Genomic DNA, 25,290 nt, shown 5'->3' on the forward strand with positions numbered 1-25,290 from the left:
AAGTAACACCTGAAAGGACCAAACTTGCCCCCAACTGTGAGAGCAACTCTACCTCCTCTGTTCCATAGACCAAGTAACCAGTGCTGTTTTTTTTTCTTTAACTGCCAACAATGTTAATCCATTTGGGAACTAGGGGTATTACCACTGGGTAAGTGTGTGGATTTGGTTAATATACTGTAAGCCAGACTTTGGTCAGGACTCCATCTCCTTGCTCCCATTCTAACATGGAGGTCAGGAAGACACTTCATGTCTTCTGGTATCAATGATACCTTGAACTCTTGTGTCTTCAGACACCTGGGTATTCCTCTTGCCCTGGTATATAACAGCTTGAGTAAATGGCCACAAGTCTGTGTGGGGAGAGGGAGGGGATCATTCCACTGTATACTTGTCATCATGTTGCAGGGATGATGCAGTTCCCCTGAGGGTTTTGGTCACCTCTTCAATCAATAGATCCTAGTCTGAACCTGACTAAGCTGGGCAAGCAGTCATGACATTTTATTGGGGCAATACTCTCAGCCTTTTGCTCATTCATTCTTGCTCACCTTTTTTTTTTGTCTCACGGTTTTTATGATGAGTGGTAAAATATATATAACATAAAATTTACTAGTTTAAACATTTTAAGTGTACAGTTTATTGACATTAAGTATAATCACATTGCTGTGCATCCACACCATACCCATTTCCAAAACTTTTTCATCATCCCAGACTGAAACTCGGTACCCATTAAATAATAACTCCCCATTCCTCTCCCCCTACTCCCCAGCCTCTGGTAACCACTGTTCTATGTTCTGTCTCTTCCTCATTTTTTATTGTATATATTCAGCACTACCCTGATGACTGCCAGCTTATTTTGCCCCTCGGGATGCCATGTTCTATTAACCTTTTCCATAATTCTCTACTGGTTAGGCATTCCTGGCAGGCACTCTGATTTTGTAGCTCATTAAAATACTTATAACGCCCTGACTTCTGACAGGTCACACCACCTGACTTTTATTGCAACAGGGACCTACCAGCCCCTTTGCTATCAGCAGGCTAGTTTCTGTGATAGTGTCTACCATCAGCCCTGGCCTACAGAAAAGAGCTATCACTGAACATTTTATGATGCTAATGATGCTCACACCAGCACATTTATTATGGTCTTGGTAAACAGTATGTTTTCTAGGCCTTCTGAAGGAACATAATCCTCTTTTGGGTCTTGTGGCCTCAAATAACTTAACTTCCAGCAGACACAAATCCCTGAGCCTTTTATTCCCTTCTTCTACCATCTGCCACAGCAATTCAGGTATTTCAATATCACTCACCCTGGGTGACTTTTCCCTGGATTCTGCTAGAAATCCTAGCAGCAAATTTGCACTATTTCCTGGCTTTTCAAAAAAAAGTTAAATCCTATCTCCAAGTCAGTAAACTCTCCCTTATCCAGTCTTATGGTCCAGCCCCTTTGCCTGGGTACCTGCTGAATCCAGTTCTATAAGTTCTCCTCTGTCCCCTGCTTGCTACCTCTCATAGCTCTTTTGGTATATAGGCTATTTTATCCCTCGTTAGAGCCAACACTTCCCTGGATGCATCGTTAAGTCAACATTTATGGTAGGTCTGTTGGCCAGGAGGAGAAGTCAGGGAAGCTCCTGAGAGGGAATTTGTTGCTTTGTGCAGGGGAAACCTCTATATTATCTCTCCATGTGGAAAAGTGCTAGTTCTCAATGGGGAGGAGTGGGACTATTCTGTACATTCAGAAAATGGTGGGGAGTCAAACTCTTCAGGGGTACCCACCTAGATGTCTCTATACCATGTGACAGCATCCAAGTATTACCCATCTAGGACTCTGACTTCAGCATGAGAACCATGCCTCGATTCAACATTCAACCATCTTCGAAGCTTAGCAACTCTAAGCTATTGAATACTGGGCTTGATCGTCATCTTTTTCTGCTTACCCACTGCATGAGAAGAGGGCTGCTTCTTAGCTACCTAAGAGGCTCTCTTGCTCTCAAACTTAACTTTCAATTATTTGTTAATTTCTTTAAGCTTTTCAATATCCACCTTTAAGGCAGCAATGAACTTAGTAAAAATTATTTAATTTCCTTATTTTTATATTTATTAACACCCTTGTACTGTTCAAATGCCTGAATCTTCACACTATTCACAGCACAGCCCTCCAGCAGACAGGCTCCCAGGGAGCCACAGGTGTAAGTTTTAATGATTGGAATACTCCCTTGTTCCAGAGGCTGTCGGTGCTCCACTTGCCACTCAGGTGGGATCTGCACTGCCAGCTGAGAAGTGAGTGACAGTCCTCATACCCCATCTTACCTCCTGCCTTCTCAGACCACTCCTGGTACCAACTGTGCTCCTTGAGTTATCTGGAAATCGGGATGCGGAGACAAAAGTTTTACTGCAGAGTAATACCTATGAAAGAAAAAGGGAGTAAGGAAGAGGCAATCAGTTTACCAGGCAAAACTCAGAATGTCTCTGCGAGCCTGGTAGCAATCTCTGGAGCAAAGATTTATGTTAGAGGAAAGCTAATTGGGAGTAGAACTTTATTTAGCTTTAATCAGCCTTTGACTGGGAGCCAGCATAAAAACTTGGACTAAAAGCTTGGCAAACCTTGAAGGCGCTAAGAGCTGGAGGTTATCAGCTAACCACACTCCTCACAGCTGAGCAGTGAGTCTCTCTTGAAGGACGATTGGCAGGCCACGTCCTCATGTCTGCCAGAGCTCTCATAAGATATCTGCTTCTTTATTTTGATTTTTTAAATCTGTTTCTGATTATAACAATCAACCCAGGAATTGGAAGTTTCAAAGGTTGCCTTTGCTGGAGATGTTTTTCATCTCTCCGAGGAAAAGGTATACACACCTGCCAGGTACCTGGCAGTGTTGCACTGCAAGAGAAAGGGCCTCAAGGGGAAATACACTCATTTGTACTGATTAAGTCATTATCGTATAGATTTCAAGTATGTGCTCTAACCTGCTGTTTGCCTTTTCATATATTTAATTCTCGATTTCAGTGAAAAGGATTGAATCCTGCTAAGACATCTTACACGGGAGATATTAATTAGGCAACCTGAGTATTTTTTAAAAATACAAGAGAAATTTTGTTAATATTCAAATTAGAAATATATTACTTGTTTGAGGAAGTCCACATGGAGAAACACTAATGATTAGACACTTAGGATATATGTTTTCTTGTCTCTACCACTATAGTTCAGGTAATATGATAATTTTAAGACTACGTTTTACTTTTTTTACTCGCTGAAAAATACTTATCCACTAAATGAGCAGTTAGTGAATAATACTGCAAAAAAAACTCTTAAAGCTTTCTAGGAGCACAATTATGTCACTTCTATCTACTTCAACATTTATTATACTTGTTAATTAAAGCATGTCCCCAAAGACCTTTGGTTGCCAACCATATATTAACCTGGCTGGAAGTGCCCTATATTTGAAGGTAAAGATATTTAACAAAAGTATTGTATAAAATAGTCATTTTATTAATCCCTATTGGCTTTCCCTTTTAGAGGAACAAAATGTATTGAAAGTAAATAGTTTCACTTAAATGTTGTATAAATAAGGTATTTAACTAATCTGCATTGGTCTTTACCTGTGCATTGTGCACTTGGGACTCTTAAGGTTGACCTAGCACAAACAGAAAGGCTAATTTATGATAGGAGTGAAGGGGAAAATTGCTGTCTATAACGACTGCTGCCTAACGAAGGTGGGCACTCTAAATTAATATTTTTCTACTGAGTCCATAAATAGATTTGAATATGCAAATCTGGGCTTTGGTTTGAATTTCAAAGCAGTGTTCAGATGATTATTTGAACTCTCCTGGAAAGGAGAAGTTGAGAAGGGGGGAGATGGGATAGAGGAAGAAAGGAATCAGTGATGGGGAGAACTGGGAATTCTAAGTGGGATAACAGGGCCATTGGAAAAAATCCTGGAATGGGGTGATCAGAAGTTTAATACTAAAAACTTGTTTCCATTTTTAAATTGTAAATCCTGTTCTGGCTTTTTCAAATCTTCAGTAGAATCTGTCATGCACACAAATGCCATGTTTGAGACTGAAAAAAAATGAATTAACTTAGCAGAAGCCAGAGATGACCATGAAAATCTAAGCCACTTCCACATTCCATGCCCACCCTCCAATCCCTAGTGATTAACAGAAATCTTGGGAAGTTTTTTGAATTGTCCACAAATAGTGCAATTATGGTTCAAGTCCATTAACTAAGTCTTAAGGGGCAGGTGATCCAGTTAAAATATGAGTTGCATAGGGATACTAGAATCCAAGAAGGGGGCCTCAGTAATAATGGAACCAAGAACTCAAAGTTTCTTCAATGACTCATCTCAGTTTCTTTGAATGCATTAGCTTTAATTTTTATTGTGATAAGAACACTTAACATGAGATCTACCCTCTTAACAGATTTTAAATGTACAACACAGATTGTTAACCTATTTGCAGAAGTCAGAACTATTTTCACAGATGAACATTTAATCTGTTTTTTAAAGTCCTCTGTGGGAAAGCAAGTTTTCAATATCCAATAGGCACAATATTGTACAGCAGCTCTCTAGAACATACTTATCTTGCAGAACTAAAAATTTATACCTGTTGCATCTGTTTTTATTCATCTTACTGAAGACTTTCTTTCTCCACGTGGTAGAAAACCTGACTTCCAACAGCTACCTGGAGGGAAATGATTAAACTTTCTGGGTCCCAAATCTCTAAATCCTGGGGAAAGGTATGATTCTTCTTGACTCAGATCATTTCAGATCATATCCTCTGCACCAGCCAACTGTGGTATTGTATAATTTACATTGTATACCAGTACAAGGATTTTGTTTTAGAGCACCAGCGCTTTGGGATATATCTGTATTCCCATAGTCATCCATTTATTCTTCTGATATATGAATTAGGAGCTTTGCACTCCCCAAAAGGTAACAGGTGTTTTAATCCACGGGTTAAAGAATATTATAAACTGCCTTTTCCAATCATAAATCATGTCAACATTGAAAAATAACATCTACCAAGAGAATTTAGGCACATGGCAGAAAATTATTAATAGAACAATTGAGACCAGGGGAAGGATGCACTTGTTATAGTCAGGAATAGATGACTGATGGTAGAGCAAATTTTTTTTCATGAAGAATTTATGTTACACTACCCAAAGACCATCTGGAAAGTCTTCTCTGAATGTTTACTTGTGTCTTTTCAGTTTAATAACAGTTCTAGACATCTCTTAATTAATCACATTTGTCAAATGATGGTAAAGATAGACCAAGAAATTCTTTCATTTCTTCCATTATTCTTGCAGTTTTGCTATAATATGCTGAAGTGATGGATTAACCGTAAAATCTCAATGGCTTAACCCAACAATATTTTTCCCTTGCTCATGAAATATATCCAAAGCAAATTAGTAACTGGGGCTCGTAAGGCTTTGAATTTACAGTCACTCAGGGATTCTGGCTGGCAGAGGCCCCGCTACCTTGTATCTGAATCCATGCGATAGGCAAAGCAGGTTTTAGAAGGCCTTTCACTGGTGATTAAGTGAAAAGACCTGTGTAATTCTGTTGGCCAGAACGAGTCACATGGCCCCACCTAACTGCAAAAGGACTGGAAGTATAAGAGGGTACATGAAATAATTGGTAAACTGACTGTCTTTGCCACACTGCATTCCAGACCTATATTTGTTTAGCAAGAGAAACTTTAATGAAATTAAGTGGCAAATTTAAAATATCAAGTTACTTGCTCCTACGTCGTTATTCCAAGGGCACAGCACAAGTAAAAGATGATGAGATAGTTAGACTCCTAACTCACTTTCCTCCTGATTTTCATGCTGAGGACACTGCTCTTCCCCACCTCACACTGAGCTAGCTCATGCATTGGATGCGGATTCCTCAGTGTGCCAGAGAAGTGCTGAGACCTCTGAGGTGACTCTGTCAAGAGAAAATAAACACATTAAATCCTACACAAAACAAAACCATATTTTATGCAATGTAACATTAATTTCTGGTTGAGAACTTATTGTTTAGGTTTTAAAAATTAGCTTTTGCTCTTCCTTGACCAATTCTTCACCTTCTCTGTCATCCTCTATCCCAAATCTCCTTCTAATGAGGAACAGGTTGAGTGAACAGAACCAATGCCCATTTCGAGGTATTTACTGTAGGGTACTGCCTCTTTATTCAGTATTTCCCCATATGACCCATATTAGAGTTGGAGCTGATGAAAACCAAATGAGATGCTGGCGAACCACAACAGTAGTCAGAGACAACCAGTAATATTCACACTGTAGCAAACATTAGGCCTTCTTTTGAAAAATGATTAACATTAACACCTTAAAGATCATTTTTTTTTCATTTAAAAACAACTTAAAGAGTAATCTGAAAGGAACATGCTGATTTTAGCAGGTATAACATGTCTAACTATTTAATAAAATATCACAAACTAGTCCTGACTTAGATTCAGCAATTCCAGTTGCATGCAGAGAGAGACATATTCTCTGGCAGAGAAGCCTGTAGTGAGTCTTATTTATAAGATCAAAGTTATTTTTGCTTCATTCAAATATGAATACATACTTATGCAACAATTTAGGAAAAGACTTTATGAAATATAGGTCTGGATGAATTTCTTGTGGTATCTATTTTTGCACATTTTTAAAAACATTGACATCACTGTTGTGGGTTCTTAGAGATGGACCATCTGTCACAAACCAGAATTATCTCTTATCGTAACTTGTAACAGGTTTATTAAGTAACAAAAAGAGATTTAAATCAGGGTATGGAAGATTATGTCCTGTATGACTTTAGTACCCAGGGAAAGTGCAATGTTAGTATTGGGAATTGATCATAAACATGGTTTTCAGGGGGTGCTTCTCAGAGACTCAACAGGGCATCCTTCCCCAATTCTTCCTCACCAGCATTTAGGCATATACTTGGGAAATGAAAAAATAATTAACATTTATCATAACAATTTTTTGAATATATAAATGCAAATAACAGGAAGTAAAACTCAAACTCATAAATAGTTAATGAAAGAATCAAGATTAACACCACAATTAGAAGCATTCTCATTATGCAGGCAGCCATGATTTGTTTCCTTCCTTCCTCCCTCCCTCTCCCTCCCTCCCACCCTTTCTCCCTTCCTTCCCTTCTTCATTTGAATAATCAAATATATCCTATATACATATATGTATACATTAATGAAAGTGATTTATCAATAAAACATTATAAAAATATGGCAGAAGATCCAGTTTTGGAGTTTAAAAGGAAAAGATAGTTCTTGTGGTTGTCAATACTATGGGAATCTCAAGGTAAGACTTCTGAGTTAAACAAAATTTAGAGAAACTACATATACATAGACCATTTCAGTACTAGACCAGATAAAAGAGTCTGCAATTTGGAGTATTTAGTGAATTTAAAGTTAATGTAATTATTGAAATATTAAGATTTATACCTACCATGTTGCAATTTATTTTATGTATTACCAAGTTTTCTGTTCCCTTGTCTCTCATAACTTACCTTTTTAGATTAAACACCTTTTAAAATTATTGAATTCTTTACCTTCTTCATTCAATTCTTTGTTAGTTATTAATTCTTTTACTATTTATTTAGTGGTTAAGAGTAAAACTTACACCTTCACTTTTTTTTTTTACAGCTTAGTGTGAATTAGTACTTTACCCCTTCCCAGGCAATGCAAATATCTTTAGAACTTTAATGTTCAATACGGTAGCCACTAGACACATGTAGCCAATTAATATGAATTGAACTCAAATAAAATAAAAAATTTGGTTTCTTAGTTGTATTAGCCACATTACTAGTGCTTAATAGGCACCAGTAGTTTGAGTCTGCCCTATTGGACACCTCACAATATAATATGTACATAATGTTGGCAGGCCTATTGGACAGTACTGCTTCAGAAACCTTTAATTCTTCTTACTACTTTCCCAAATTTTGTATTATTATTGCCTTGCACATTAGTTTATATATATTTATCCCCTACTAGATTTATTGTTATTGCTTTTGTATAGTCAATATTTATTTATATTTATCTACATTTATCACCTTTCTGCTTTCCTATATTACCATATTTTATCTGGAATAACTCTATATTAACCTGAAGAACTTCACTTGGTATTTAGTTTAGTTCAGGAAAAAATATAAAATCTCTCATTTTGATGGTCTGAAAATTCCTTTATTTCATCTTTAATTAGAAGAATCTTTTGAAAGAAATAGCAATGTATGTTGACAGCTGATTTCTTTTAACATTTTAAAGAAGTTATTCCATTTTCCTGAGGCTTCTATATCTTCTTTATAAAGTCAGCTGTAGCCTTATTGCTATTCCTTTGAGGATATCTTTTTCCTCTGGCTACTTAAGTATTTTCTCTTTGTTTTGATTTTCATTAGTTTTACTATGATGTGCAAGAGGAAGATAATGCATTTATTCTGCCTGAGTCCTAGCAGGATAAATCTGCTGAGTCTGTGGTTCATATCCTATTTCAGTTTTGAAAAACTCTAGCTCAGTTTTGAAAAACACTAGGTCAAACTTTTCCATTCTGTCTCTAACCCCTCTGAGGAATGAATATATAGATAGATAGATAAATATTACAGTCTTTTCTGAATTTTCCATCATTTTTGTTCTCCATGATTCTAATTCTGTCTAGATATTTTCTATTGATCTTCTAATTCTCTAACCTGTACGCTGTGCTCATTCTGCTGTTAAACTCCTCTATTGACATCTTACTTTCAATATTTGCAATTTTAAATTCTAAAATTTCTTTCTGATTTATATTTTAGAGTTATCTAGTAAAATTCTCCATCTTGCCACCTACTTACTTGAACATAGAAATCACCATTATTCTAAAGATTATCTCTGATATGTCCATAAATAGATGATTTGTGTATGATCTATTATCTGGAAAAGAGCTTCCAAGTGCATGAGTTCTATTCTTTTGTCTGGAACTCTCAGGAATTCTAAACAGTCACACTGCCCAAACTCACTCTTAAAGATTATATTACAATTTTGCCTGTTTTCTTCTACCCTGCTTTTATGGCTCTTATCTCTTCTTGTGCCTGCAAAAGGTGAAATGGTTTATGTGCCTTCTCCTTCCTTGAAGAGGTGCACTTTGGAATTCACTTCACCCGGCTGACTTGTGATCTCATATCTCTGATGGGCTCAAGAAAAGTTATGATTTTATAGATTATCTTCATGTTAGCATATGAGTGGGTTCTCTTGTAGCTTTCTAAATCCTAATTGAAAGCAGAACTTTTCTCTCTGTATTTTTTTTTTTTTTTTTTTTTTTTTTTTTTTGCTGTACGCGGGCCTCTCACTGTTGTGGCCTCTCCCGTTGCGGAGCACAGGCTCCGGACGCACAGGCCCAGCGGCCATGGCTCACGGGCCCAGCCGCTCCGCGGCATATGGGATCCTCCCAGACCGGGGCACGAACCCGTATCCCCTGCATCGGCAGGCGGACTCTCAACCACTGCGCCACCAGGGAGGCCCTTCTCTCTGTATTTTAACATAAAAGAAAAGAATAGCATATTAATTTAATTTCTGTACTTAATTTTATCCCAAATTATATTGCCTAGTGTAAGTAGCTATTGAAATAAAATCCACTAAATAATAAAATTATTATTAATAAAAACACACCAAATCAGTTCCAGATGTTAAAACTTTAAATTCAGATGTAGGAAAATGGAAAGAGAAATCGATTAATAGACAGGATACCTGACACCAACTAGCTTAGTGACTCTATGAATCACGTGTTATTTCTGTTTCAGTTTTCAAATGTCAATATAAAAAATGTTAAATCAAGAATCTAAGTTTCTCATCCCTGTACTTATTCTGCTATATTCTTCCTCCCCAATGCATACACACATATCCTGAACTCTAGTCTCATCAAAATACTACTTCCAATTTCTATTTGTTAAAAAACTGTGATATATAAATATATTTTGTATATTTTGTATTTATTATATATAAATGTATTTTGTATGACAGTCTTAAATGGGGTAAATATGTTTTTGTTTTCTTCTTTCTATATACTGAAATACTTTGCCTGGGAACATTTTTTCCTTTGTATCTTTGTATTGTCAATGAGGTAGAAGTCTGTTGGCAAACAAAATCTGCTTGTAAGTCTGCTAACAGATGATTAAGTGAAAATTCTAATAAATTCTCCAGGATATTAGAAATGTACCATTCTAAAACTTGTGGGTTCCCATGACTTCCTATTTGATAGATATTTAAATTGTTCAGCATTTATAACTGTGGACACATGCATCCTAATAAATCTCTCTACATAGGCAATATTTCATTCTTTTCCATTTTACAAATCCTCTTACTCCAGCATTCAGATATTTCCAGCTCTTTCCTCTTCTGGATTTCCAGTATACCTGGGGTACTAAAATAAATTGGGAGGCCAAAGGTTAAGTGCCTTTAACAACCAGAGAATTCCAACGATTGTCTTCAAGCCTGATGGGACCTAATATTGTTATAAAATTGAATTGTTACATGAATAAATGAAACAAGGAAAACAGTATGAATTGTGTGTTTCCTTGGCAGGTTTGGTAATGGATTTGACAATTCTGTCATCCAATCATAAACCTCCAGTTATGTCCAAGGCATGAGAACCATTTCAAGATAACAAATAAAGGCTTCCTGTGCTGTGTCAAATCACTCAGTGTCCTCCCTCTGTGCCAATAACGACTTTAAAAGTGAACATGGCAAGTAGAGGAAATTTATATAACTTGACACTATGCTGACATCCAGAACAGAATTTTAAGTGTAGCAATACCTCTTGATGATGGAATATACCAATGAAGTGGTCTTGTCATTAATTATATTTTATGTCATTTTTATAAATGCAAATTTTAATGAGTGAACTTGGCAGGCTTGCACCCTGCCAAATGTTATTGCAGATTAATTTGTTTTTGTTCTGAATAATGGCAATAGAAAACTTAGTACTAATTTACCATATGAATTAAAATAATCTAAGTCTTGTTAATTCACTTCCTAGCTAAATTCAATGATAAAGTTGGAATAATAATTGTATAAAAATGAAGTTAATCATATTTAACATGTCAGTTTAGTTATTATTTATAAAGTTTTTACATATTAAAACATTTCAGAGAGAGAGAGAGAGAGAGAGAGAAAGAGAGAGTGAAAGAGAGAGAGATTGAATATCTAACAATTGCCTAAACTTCCAGATGTCTAGATTGGAGTCAAGGATGAAGTATTTTAGTATATCATTACAATATAAAGTTGTTTTTGTCTTCTGATTTGCATGCTGTTTTTTTTTACTGAAAGCCTGAAGCAAAACTTTAAATTTTTGTGAGATAAAATCTTTGCAAATAAATTATCACCATCTCTTTTACCTAGAAATGTGGTTCCATTTGATCTAAGGAAATTCTGAGCAGATGTGGGGGGTTTATACTTCAAAAAATAAAATAAGCATATTGAGGAAGGAGCATTAGACTACCTAGAGTGGTAGAATATATGTGGGAACAAAAATCTAGGTACTGTCTGCCAAGCAGACAGTATAAAACATATAAATATATTATTAGATATATGATAATATATAATATATATTTTAGCTTTACTGAGTTATACTTGATTACAAAAACTGCATGTATTTAATGTATACAATTTGATAGCTTTGAACATATACATGCACTCATGGGATCATCACACAATCTCCTCCAAAACGTTTCCTTATGTCCTTCTGTAGTTGTTCATTTATTTCTCTTTGTTTTTTGTGAATACTAAATGATTCCTCTTATGTGATGAATCTAAAATAGTCAAGCTCATAAAAGCAGAGAATAGAATGGCACTTGCCAGTGACAAGAGGAAGAGGAAGTAAGATTTAGTTATACATTGAATTTTGAATCAAAGTAGTCTAGGAAGCATTCAACAAACTCTTTCAATCATAGAATGAAATCTACACACACACACACACACACACACACACAGAGACCTTACCTTATTCAGTCATTACCATTTAATGCTTTACAGTGTACCCTGTACTCAAGAGCCCCAGCTTCTGTATAACCCTCCAACCCCTTTTATCTCTGTTGCAGCAATGTAACTACAACAGTGTTTCATGAATCTGTTGAAGATAATAGTCAAAATAAGTGTAACATCCATAATAGTAAAGTATATTGGCCAAGTTCTAATCATGACTTCTGTTCTTAGGTGTTATTAGTTCAGGCTTTATAAAGGTGTTAGTACATGAAAATATCTGCTAAGTGATATAGGGCTGAAATCTTGATTCCAATTAACAACTTAGAATAAAAAATGATCTGACTTCTAGTAACACAAAGATTTTAAATGCTCATCATTTTATTTTTTTTAAACCTAGATTTTGTCATAGGGTGAGAACCAAAGTCAAATAATCACAAGTTATGTATAAAATTATGAGTTCTTCTTAGCTTCATGACTTCTAAAAAATTAGGAAAGATCATAGGATAATTCCTGTAAAGGAAAATGTGCATATTAACAGAAAGATGGGTTAAGCTCTCAGTTATTCCTGGGTAAATCCCCATTGGTATAAATTAATAAGCTGAGCCATAGCCAGAGAAGAATATTGGAAGAACAAACATTACATTTTATTTACAATGCAAATCACTGTAAAAAACTTTTGCTTTGATTAGGATCATTTATTCACTAAGATATGGTGAAATTTTTTTTAATCATTTAAACTGATCACTTAAAGCATGTCAAAGAATATTTTTTAGTAAGGGTGTGAGTTTAGAAGAAATGCCGGACAATGAAGCAAAACAATTACTATTCAGTCCAGCATGTTTGTATTTGTACTTACAAGTCCTGCTCTGGGTCTTTTATGAAGATACTTTGGAGGTAATTTGAACACATTCCTCTGCTGTTACTCCATTTAAAGTCTCTTCCCAGTCTAAGAAGCTTGGCCTTTTTTTTTTTTTAATGAGATTTTATGCCTCTGCCTCCTATGAAAGCCTAAGGCTGTTGGGACAGTATAGTATAAGATTATAAGGGGGTGATTAAGAACTCACATATAATTTGTTACTTGTAATCCCCAGTCACACGCTGAATGTGATGCATAGATTTTATCTGGAATCCCCAGTCACACGCTGAATGTGATGCATAGATTTTATCTGGAAAGGTAAACTGTTGGCAAACATGTAGCACTTACTGATATCAGTGTTATAAAGCAGTAGTTTCAGCCAATCTGAGAATGAGGAAACATATTGGGAGAATATAAGACAGCAGTTTTATTTTTAGCGTTTGTACATTGAGAAAAAAACATAATGAAAAAGATCAAATTGTAGCATAGAAGTATTTTAAAATTAATTTTCATCCTATTAGTCAAAGCATTCAAATACTTCAAAAGACCATGTGAAATGTTATAACAGTACACAGACAATGCTTGCTAATTATTTGTATTAACAGCCATTGAAAAAAGCTCATGGCTCCCCAGGTATCTGAAGCCAACATACTGGGAACAAATGATGCAAGGACACTCTTTCTCTCTTGCTCTTTCTGTCTCTCTCTCCTAATCCTCCTTTTACTATCTTTCCTCATTAAGTATCAATAATTCTTTTTTTGCATAGATTAGAATACCTAAAATAAAGGGTGTGATTTTTGTCAAAACAATCTTAATAAAAAGTAATGGTGTCACTGAGCCAAACAGAAAATGTGACTTGTCCACATACAATAGTCATATCTGCTGAAGTACTGAGTTATCCAGTGTCATTTGACAGCCATATTTTGTATAAAGATGGAGTACAAGCTATAGTATAAATATTTACTAGGAATGTGTGAAAACAAAATCACCTATGAGAAAGCTTTTCTAATAAGACAAATAAGTGCTACCTACAGGATGTACTCTGCACCTTAGAGCTAAATAATTTAACTTTCTGTGTAACTGATACCTTCATGGAAACAAAAGAAAACAGTTTTTAAAGTTTTAAACAGCCACAGGTTTACTGTGTTTGTAATCTTCTTATGAGAGTGAGTTTTCTAGCGTCAGTGTGTAGAACTAAGCCATATGACATATGGATAATCGTACAGTATGTTCATTTTTTCCCTGTTGGACTGGAGTATTGGATTCTATATTTGATATGCTGCATTCACAAGCTAATAATCTAGTAGGGAAGATCAGTCACATATAGGAATAACCATAACAATGGGTATAAAATAATGAATTTAAAAAATGCATGCACAGATACATTGCCACACTTAAAGAATAATTAATTACCATCAACTTCAGCCATTACAGACCATTTTTAATAGTGGAAAGTTAGATTAAAATAGCTATTTTAATAAACAAAATTAAAGGTATGTTAAAGGTATTTAGAGACTACTATGTGCCAGACACTGCTAAATACTAGTGAAACCACCATAACTAGGAAGTAAATTTTGTTCTCAAAGTTTGTTCTGTGAAAAAGCATATATGGAACAAAAGTTTTAAACTCTTTTTTAAATGGATATAATACAGGCAGAGGATAACAGATAATTACTTATATTTAGAGAGGACATATATATGTATACATGTAATTATTTATATATTTAGAGGATAATGCTTATATATAAATGGAGTTTAGAAAGTGGAGTGAATAATGCTGTCAGGGACTGTTAGTATGTTCCATGGAAGTGTAAGCATGCGTCTTGAAGAATAAGTGGAGTTTACCAGTCAGATAGGAGTAGGAAAAGTTATAGGCAGAGGAAGGACCATGGACCTCAGATGCCTGCAAAGGAATCAGTGTAGGTAGGGAATAATTTTTGAGGCTGTAAAGTTCGGTGGGAACAAGATTACAGATGGAGTAAAAGCTATCTGAATCAGTTAGGTTTCAAATGGGGAAGCTGAACCATTAAGCATAGTATGCGCTAAAAGATTTCTTGTAGGAATAGGCTGTACATGATTATAGGAGAGTCTTGGGAGTTAGTGATCCAGAAATAGAAACTGGGGCAACAAAGGAGTCACTAATTAACCCTTCTGAAGCTCTGGTGTGGGTGGACAAGTCAGAGCTGACAAAGTAATCTGAGTGGTCAGGCATGTCCAACTTCCAGAGCAGGACCACAAAGGGAGGTGGGAGGAAAGTCTGAAAAACTGTCCCTCTGCATCGACACCAGTTCTCTCATTTCACTGCTGCTGCTGGAAGTCAGGGAAAAGTGCAAGTATGGATGGGGGAAAAAAGAACAAGCTGAACACCATTGCTGTTTCTGGATGTCTGAATCTCTTTAGAGGGGAATGGCTGTTACCTCATCTCTTAGCTGCTACTTCATGCTTACCTTCCAAATTTTGTACAAACAACTTTAAAGAACTCTAACCTGGAGCCAACTAGTGAGAGCTATTTCTGGGGAACATAATTTCAGCTTAATCGAGTTGACAGAGTAAACTACTACAACATCCTCACAGCTCTTGGCTTTTTATAATAGTGCACCAGAGAGTCATTAGATATGTTGAGCATGGGGAATAACAAGATCATATACTTTGATTTAGGAAAGCAACTCTGATCATAATGTGTAGAATGTATTGCTAGAGAGATCAGTGGGTCAATAGGAAGTATTTTTAAAAACTTACACAAGGAATTGGGTGATTATGAACTAAGGACAGAATAGTGAAGAAGGAGAGTAAAGGAAGGACAGATTTAAGACATGTCAGGGTTTAAAATGATGGGACACACTGTCTTTGATTGAACTCACTTACTGGGCCCCAGATTAATATACATTATGGGTCAGAGTTCAGATACCCCTAGGGAAATATGAAATGCCAGATCAAAATATAGAGCTATCTGAAGAGTCCAGTAGCCTCAAAATAAAAACCGTATTTTGTGCAATGCATATATATATATATATATATATAGTGTATATATATTTTGTGTATGTTTATACTTATACATAACTAGAGTGTATATACATATATATCCTATGCAAAATAGAAGTACTAAAACAGATACACTAAGCATTTTAAAGATAAACATAAAGAAATAAAGCAAAATAATAGCAATATGAAACAAGAACAAAATATGAAAAAGAACAATATCTAGTGGACAATAAAAACGGAGCAAAATACATGGAGTAAATAATAGAACTGATATAATTTGGGGGAAAATCAATGACTTGGAAATTTACATGGAGGAACTCTCTCTTTGGTCCTTTTATTATTTCTATAGGTTTCTCATTTGCATTTTCATGTTCTTAATTGTGCTTTTGATTTTTACTCTCTCTTTGCCTTTTGGTTTCTGAAGTTATTTTTATCACCATTTTTCTTTCTTGGATTCCACCAGTTTTTGTTGTATATTCTCCTTTTATTTGGCAATAGCCTACTGTTTGCTGTCCATCAATCTCTTCCTTGAGGTTTTGTGGGGTTTGGGGGTTGTTATTTCTATTTTGTGGTCTTCCTTTATAGCTGCAATTGCTTTAACAAATTTAGGATTGTGTTGCAATTATATTGCAAATGTGTTCTTCATATTTCAATTGCTATGCATTCACATTGGACAATTTCCTTTGCTTCATGTCACCATATTTTTTCTGCTGTTTTTAAATACAGGATAGTCATGTGACCACTTTACACCTTTCATCTTATTGTTATGTTTGAATGGATGCTTATTCCTTTTTAATTATTCATATTTGGTTATGTCAGACTTCCTTGGATCAGCCATAAACAGAAGCTTCTAGTGGAAGGAGGAAAGTGCCAGGGTAGATACGAGTTTTCTGTGTTCAAGATCCCCTCTTCTGTTGTTATTGTGATGATCTGCCCCTTTCTGTAACCAGCATTTTGAAATAAAGTATGTAAAGAACTCTATATTACTATCATTGAGTTAAATAAGGAGCTTGAATCCATGGTGTTTACATCATGGCATTTTGAAATTAATGCTGTTAAAGGAAGAGTGGGGCTTTGCTAGTGCAATATTTAGACCTACTGGATCTAGAATCATTAAGATTGATATTCTAGATCCTCAGATTCTCTTAGTGTACTCTTGACAGTTACTAAAAGGAGAAAAATCAATACCTGCCAATTATCTTCAGAGGAAAGTTAGAATTTGATGTATTCAAATGTATTCAACTTGGTTAAAGAAAATGAGGGCTGATAAAAGCAAATACACAGCTGGAAAAATCTGAGTAGTGAAGTCATATGACAGGAAAATTATTTCTGGATAGGAATACCTTAGGATTCTTATGAATATTTAAGGACACATTAAAATAGGTCAAATACATTGCATTTCTTTAACTGAATATGTTAAAGATTGTATGTATAATGTGTGTGTGTGTACTATTCATGTATTTTAATACAAATTCCCTGGTAGTATAGCAGTAGTAATATATACCTTATATATACAAAAGACCTATGAATATGCAATTTGTGTTCCTGGAGTGGAGTACTAGACTGTGAGACTAGAAATTTCTTGGAGTAATTTAGAGTAATTTAGAGTCTAAATTTTTAGCTGAACTTTAACAATAACATAAAATAAAGAGTTCAAGATTACTAATAAGTATGTCAAACTTCCACATCATTTATCATTCCTATCCCTAACTCCGCATTTCTCTCTTTTTCATGCATAGAAACACACACACCATTCATTAAAAAGTTACTAAACAAAGTAAAATATGATTCTTCACAATTTTGGAGAAGTGCATAAAGAACCAATCTGAGATTAAGGTAAGAGTCAGATTTTAAGGGTAAAAATCCTTAACAATTTTCTCCTTTGAATATGAATTGGAAAGAGGGGATTCATATCTTATGTCCCCTTGATTGTCATTATCCTTCTTTTTACCTTGCATTTCTCTATTTCTGAATTACTCAATTTAAAAAACATCTCTAGGGAGAAATACAGATACACGTGGAACAACTCCTACAGAACACCTACTGAACGCTGGCAGAAGACCCCAGACCTCCCAAAAGGCAAGAAACTCCCCACATACCTGGGTAGGGCAAAGCGGAGAGATTCCCGCACAGAGGATCGGTGCCGAGCGGCACTCACCAGCCCGAGAGGCTTGTCTGCTCACCCCGGCGGTGCTGGAAGCTGAGGCTCGGGCTTCGGTCAGAGCGCAGGGAGAGGACTGGGGCTGGCGGTGAGAACTCAGCCGGAAGGGGGCTAATGAGCCACAGCTAGCCGGCAGGGAGTCCGGGAAAACTCTGGAGCTGCCGAAGAGGCAAGAGACTTTTTCTTCCCTCTTGGTTTCCTGGTGCGCGAGGAGAGGGGATTAAGAGCGCTGCTTAAAGGAGCCCCACAGACGGGCGCGAGTCACGACTGAAAGCGCGGAGCCCAGTGACGGGCGTGGGACGCTGGGGCTGCTGCTGCCGCCGCCAAGAAGCCTGTGTGCGAGCACAGGTCACTGTCCACACCGCCCTTCTGGGAGCCTGTGCAGCCCGCCACTGCCGGGGTCCCGGGAACCAGGGGCGGCTTCCCTGGGAGAACGCACGGCGAGCCTCGGGCTGCTGCAACGTCACGCCGACCTCTGCCGCTGCAGGCTCGCCCCGCACTCCGTGCCCCTCCCTCCCGCCCGGCCTGAGTGAGCCAGAGTCCCCGAAGAGGCTGCTCCTTTAACCCTGTCCTGTCTGAGCAAAGAACAGACGCCCTCCGGCGACCTACACGCAGAGGCGGGGCCAAATCCAAAGCTGAGACCCAGGAGCTGTGAGAACAAAGAAGAGAAAGGGAAACCTCTCCCAGCAGCCTCACAAGCAGCGGATTAAAGCTCCACAATCAACTTGATGTACCCTGCATCTGTGGAATACATGAATGGACAACAAATCATCCCAAATTGAGGAGCCAGGAGTCAGTGCTGTGCCTCTGAGGTGGGAGAGCCAACTTCAGGACACTGGTCCACAAGAGACCTCCCAGCTCCACATAATATCAAACGGCGAAAATCTTCCAGAGATCTCCATCTCAACACCAGCACCCAGCTTCACTCAACGACCAGCAGGCTACAGTGCTGGACACCCTGAGCCAAACAACTAGCAAGACAGGAACACAACGCCACCCATTAGCAGAGAGGTGGCCTAAAATCATAAAAAGTCCACAGACACCCCAAAACACACCACCAGACGTGGACCTGCCCACCAGAAAGACAAGATCCAGCCTCATCCACCAGAACACAGGCACTAGTCCCCTCCACCAGGAAGCCTACACAACCCACTAAACCAACCTTAGCCACTGGGGACAGACACCAAAAACAACGGGAACTACGAACCTGCAGCCTGCAAAAAGGAGACCCCAAACACAGTAACATAAGCAAAATGAGAAGACAGAAAAACACACAGCAGGAGAAGGAGCAAGATAAAAACCCACCAGACCTAACAAATGAAGAGGTAATAGGCAGTCTACCTGAAAAAGAATTCAGAATAATGATGGTAAAGATGATCCAAGATTCTATTTCCCAGATCCAAAATCTTGAAAATAGAATAGACAAAATGCAAGAAACAGTTAACAAGGATCTAGAAGAACTAAAGATGAATCAAGCATCGATTAAAAACACAATAAATGAAATGAAAAATACTCTAGATGGGATCAATAGCAGAATAACTGAGGCAGAAGAACGGATAAGTGAGGTGGAAGATAAAATAGTGGAAATAACTGCTGCAGAGCAAAATAAAGAAAAAAGAATGAAAAGAACAGAGGACAGTCTCAGAGACCTCTGGGACAACATTAAACGCACCAACATTCGAATTATAGGGGTTCCAGAAGAAGAAGAGAAAAAGAAAGGGACTGAGAAAATATTTGAAGAGATTATAGTTGAAAACTTTCCTAATATGGGAAAGGAAATAGTTAATCAAGTCCAGGAGGCACAGAGAGTCCCATACAGAATAAATCCAAGGAGAAATACGCCAAGACACATATTAATCAAACTGTCACAAATTAAACACAAAGAAATCATATTAAAAGCAGCAAGGCAAAAACAACAAATAACACACAAGGGAATCCCCATCAGGATAACAGCTGATCTCTCAGCAGAAACTCTACAAGCCAGAAGGGAGTGGCAGGACATAATTAAAGTGATGAAGGAGAAAAACCTGCAACCAAGATTACTCTACCCAGCAAGGATCTCATTCAGATTTGATGGAGAAATTAAAACGTTTACAGACAAGCAAAAGCTGAGAGAGTTCAGCACCACCAAACCAGCTTTACAACAAATGCTAAAGGAACTTCTCTAGGCAAGAAACACAACAGAAGGAAAAGACCTACAATAATGAACCCAAAACAATTAAGAAAATGGGAGTAGGAACATACATATCGATAATTACCTTAAATGTAAATGGACTAAAGGCTCCCACCAAAAGACACAGATTGGCTGAATGGATTCAAAAACAAGACCCATATATATGCTGTCTACAAGAGACCCACTTCAGACCTAGAGACACATACAGACTGAAAGTAAGGGGATGGAAAAAGATATTCCATGCAAATGGAAACCAAAAGAAAGCTGGAGTAGCAATTCTTATATCAGACAAAATAGACTTTAAAATAAAGACTACTAGAAGAGACAAAGAAGGACACTACATAATGATCAAGGGATCGATCCAAGAAGAAGATATAACAATTGTAAATATTTATGCACCCAACATAGGAGCACCTCAATACATAAGGCAAATACTAACAGCCATAAAAGGAGAAATCGACAGTAACACAATCATAGTAGGGGACTTTAACACCCCAATTTCACCAATGGACAGATCATCCAAAATGAAAATAAATAAGGAAACACAAGCTTTAAATTATACATTAAACAAGATGGACTTAATTGATATTTATAGGACATTCCATCCAAAAACAACAGAATACACATTTTTCTCAAGTGCTCATGGAACATTCTCCAGGATAGATCATATCTTGGGTCACAAATCAAGCCTTGGTAAATTTAAGAAAATTGAAATTGTATCAAGTATCTTTTCTGACCACAATGCTATGAGACTAGATATCAATTACTGGAAAAGAGCTGTAAAAAATACAAACACATGGAGGCTAAACCATACACTACTTAATAACAAAGTGATCACTGAAGAAATCAAAGGAGAAATTAAAAAATACCTAGAAACAAATGAAAATGGAGACACGACAACCCAAAACCTATGGGATGCAGCAAAAGCAGTTCTAAGAGGGAAGTTTATAGCAATACAATCCCACCTTAAGAAACAGGAAACATCTCGAATAAACAACCTAACCTTGCACCTAAAGCAATTAGAGAAAGAAGAACAAAAACATCCCAAAGTTAGCAGAAGGAAAGAAATCATAAAAATCAGATCAGAAATAAATGAAAAAGAAATGAAGGAAATGATAGCAAAGATCAATAAAACTAAAAGCTGGTTCTTTGAGAAGATAAACAAAATTCATAAACCATTAGCCAGACTCATCAAGAAAAGAAGGGAGAAGACTCAAATCAATAGAATTAGAAATGAAAAAGGAGAAGTAACAACTGACACTGCAGAAATACAAAAGATCATGAGAGATTACTATAAGCAACTCTATGCCAATAAAATGGACAACCTGGAAGAAATGGACAAATTCTTAGAAATGCACAACCTGCCAAGACTGAATCAGGAAGAAATAGAAAATATGAACAGACCAATCACAAGCACTGAAATTGAAACTGTGATAAAAAATCTTCCAACAAACAAAAGGCCAGGACCAGATGGCTTCACAGGTGAATTCTATCAAGCATTTAGAGAAGAGCTAACACCTATCCTTCTCAAACTCTTCCAAAATATAGCAGAGTGAGGAACACTCCCAAACTCATTCTACGAGGCCACCATCACCTTGATACCAAAACCAGGCAAGGATGTCACAAAGAAAGAAAACTACAGGCCAATATCACTGATGAACATAGATGCAAAAATCCTCAACAAAATACTAGCAAACAGAATCCAACAGCACATTAAAAGGATCATACACCATGATCAAGTGGGGTTTATTCCAGGAATGCAAGGATTCTTCAATATACGCAAATCAATCAACGTGATACACCATATTAACAAATTGAAGGCGAAAAACCATATGATCATCTCAATAGATGCAGAGAAAGCTTTCAACAAAATTCAACACCCATTTATGATAAAAACCCTGCAGAAAGTAGGCATAGAGGGAACTTTCCTCAACAGAATAAAGGCCATATATGACAAACCCACAGCCAGCATCGTCCTCAATGGTGAAAAACTGAAACCATTTCCACTAAGATCAGGAACAAGACAAGGTTGCTCACTCTCACTACTGTTATTCAACATAGTTTTGGAAGTTTTAGCCACAGCAATCAGAGAAGAAAAGGAAATAAAAGGAATCCAAGTTGGAAAAGAAGAAGTAAAGCTGTCACTGTTTGCAGATGACATGATACTATACATAGAGAATCCTAAAGATGCTACCAGAAAACTACTAGAGCTAATCAATGAATTTGGTAAAGTAGCAGGATACAAAATTAATGCACAGAAATCTCTGGCATTCCTATATACTAATGATGAAAAATCTGAAAGTGAAATCAAGAAAACACTCCCATTTACCATTGCAACAAAAAGAATAAAATATCTAGGAATAAACCTACCTAAGGAGACAAAAGACCTGTATGCAGAAAATTATAAGACACTGATGAAAGAAATTAAAGATGATACAAATAGATGGAGAGATGTACCATGTTCTTGGATTGGAAGAATCAACATTGTGAAAATGACTCTACTACCCAAAGCAATCTACAGGTTCAATGCAATCCCTATCAAACTACCACTGGCATTTTTCACAGAACTAGAGCAAAAAATTTCACAATTTGTATGGAAACACAAAAGACCCCGAATAGCCAAAGCAATCTTGAGAACGAAAAATGGAGCTGGAGGAATCAGGCTCCCTGACTTCAGACTATACTACAAAGCTACAGTAATCAAGACAGTATTGTACTGGCACAAAAACAGAAAGATAGATCAATGGAACAGGATAGAAAGCCCAGAGATAAACCCACGGACATATGGTCACCTTATCTTTGATAAAGGAGGCAGGAATGTACAGTGGAGAAAGGACAGTCTCTTCAATAAGTGGTGCTGGGAAAACTGGATAGGGACATGTAAAAGTATGAGATTAGATCACTCCCTAACACCATACACAAAAATAAGCTCAAAATGGATTAAAGACCTAAATGTAAGGCCAGACACTATCAAACTCTTAGAGGAACACATAGGCAGAACACTCTATGACATAAATCACAGCAAGATCCTTTTTGACCCACCTCCTAGAGAAATGGAAATAAAGACAAAAATAAAACATGGGACCTAATGAAACTTAAAAGCTTTTGCACAGCAAAGAAACCATAAATAAGAACAAAAGACAACCCTCAGAATGGGAGAAGATGTTTGTAAATGAAGCAACTGACAAAGGATTGATCTCCAAAATTTATAAGCAGCTCATGCAGCTCAATAGCAAAAAAACAAACAACCCAATCCAAAAATGGGCAGAAGACCTGGATGGACATTTCTCCACAGAGGATATGCAGACTGCCAACAGGCACATGAAGGGATGCTCAGCGTCTTTGCTCATTGGAGAAATGCAAATCAAAACTACAGTGAGATATCATCTCGCGCCGGTCAGAATGGCCATCATCAAAAAATCTAGGGACAATGGATGCTGGAGAGGGTGTGGAAAAAAAGGAACACTCTTGCACTGCTGGTGGGAATGTGAATTGGTGCAGCCACTGTGGAGAACGGTATGGAGGTTCCTTAAAAAACTACAAATAGAACTACCATATGACCCAGCAATCCCACTACTGGGCATATACCCTGAGAAAACCATAATTCAAAAAGAGACATGTACCAAAATGTTCATAGCAGCCCTATTTACAATAGCCCGGAGATGGAAACAACCTAAGTGTCCATCATCGGATGAATGGATAAAGAAGATGTGGCACATATATACAATGGAATATTACTCAGCCATAAAAAGAAATGAAATTGAGCTATTTGTAATGAGGTGGATAGACCTAGAGTCTGTCATACAGAGTGAAGTAAGTCAGAAAGAGAAAGACAAATACTGTATGCTAACACATATATATGGAATTTAAGAAAAAAAAATGTCATGAAGAACATAGGGGTAAGACAGGAATAAAGACACAGATCTACTAGAGAATGGACTTGAGGATATGGGGAGGGGGAAGGGTAAGCTGTGACAAAGTGAAAGAGCGGCATGGACATATATACACTACCAAACATGAGGTAGAAAGCTAGTGGGAAGCAGCCGCATAGCACAGGGAGATCAGCTTGGTACTTTGTGACCGCCTGGAGGGGTGGGATACGGAGGGTGGGAGGGAGACACAAAAGGGAGGGGATATGGAAACATATGTATATGTATAACTGATTAAATTTGTTATAAAGCAAAAAAAATGTAAAATAAATATAATACATTGTGCATAAAAAAAAAAAAAAAAAAAAAAAAAAAAAAAAAAACATCTCTAGGGCTACCAAAAGACAGTATTTGGTTTACTTGTTTTACTCAAGATCCATAGAAAAATTGAGGGCAGGCAGGGGAACTTCAATTATGGTTTCCTTTCACCTTTTCCTTCTAATTTCCAAGAAATTTCAATAAACAGTGCTTGCTTCATCTATAAGCATATTATGAAGATTAAATGCATTATTATGTGGTAAGCAAAAGCTGAAGATTAACTGTTATTGTGACATTTACCTTGAGTGCAGAGAAAAGAGTGTAGAAGCCCCAAGATCATGGCTTCATCATCCTTTCCCTGGGCAGTCCTTCACATCAATTAAAGAGAAATGGTTTGCCAAATACAGCTATCTTACATCATCAAGCAAACATTTTACTACAAAATTATTGTGTACATAAAAATATAGTAGTGGAAATAAGAAAAATGGGGAAAATGTGAGAGTGAAACAGGACGAAATAAATAAAATAGAGAAAAATGGCACCTACTATAATCTAGTTTGGTAGAAGCATTGCTATTGCAGTGTCATGTTATTTGCAGAGGAATTGGATGAAAGAACAGAGTCAGCAAAAGATGGTTTACTTTGAGAATTTGACTTGAGTTTCATTTTAAAAAGTGAGCAATTTCATGTGTGAAAAACCATCAAAAAGAACATTCATCCTAAGTTTAAATATATCCTTTCAAAAATGATCTTTTAGCTATCTGTTACTCAAATTCAGTATTGAGTTAATGATGCAAATAATTGAACAACATGTGGAGCATTATCTACACTTCAAGCATAGCTGAAGCATTAGATATAGAAATGTAAAAAAGACAAGGTACTTGGCCACATGGCACCATTAATTGAGTATGAGATGCAATTTAAGTATCAAAATAGTCACAATTCAGTAAGATAACTTATTTAAATTTTCACAGAAGATTTGTTATGTTTCTCTA

Source organism: Mesoplodon mirus, assembly GCF_964341445.2.
Source record: "Mesoplodon mirus genome assembly, chromosome: 9".
NCBI classification, from domain to species: domain Eukaryota; kingdom Metazoa; phylum Chordata; class Mammalia; order Artiodactyla; family Ziphiidae; genus Mesoplodon; species Mesoplodon mirus.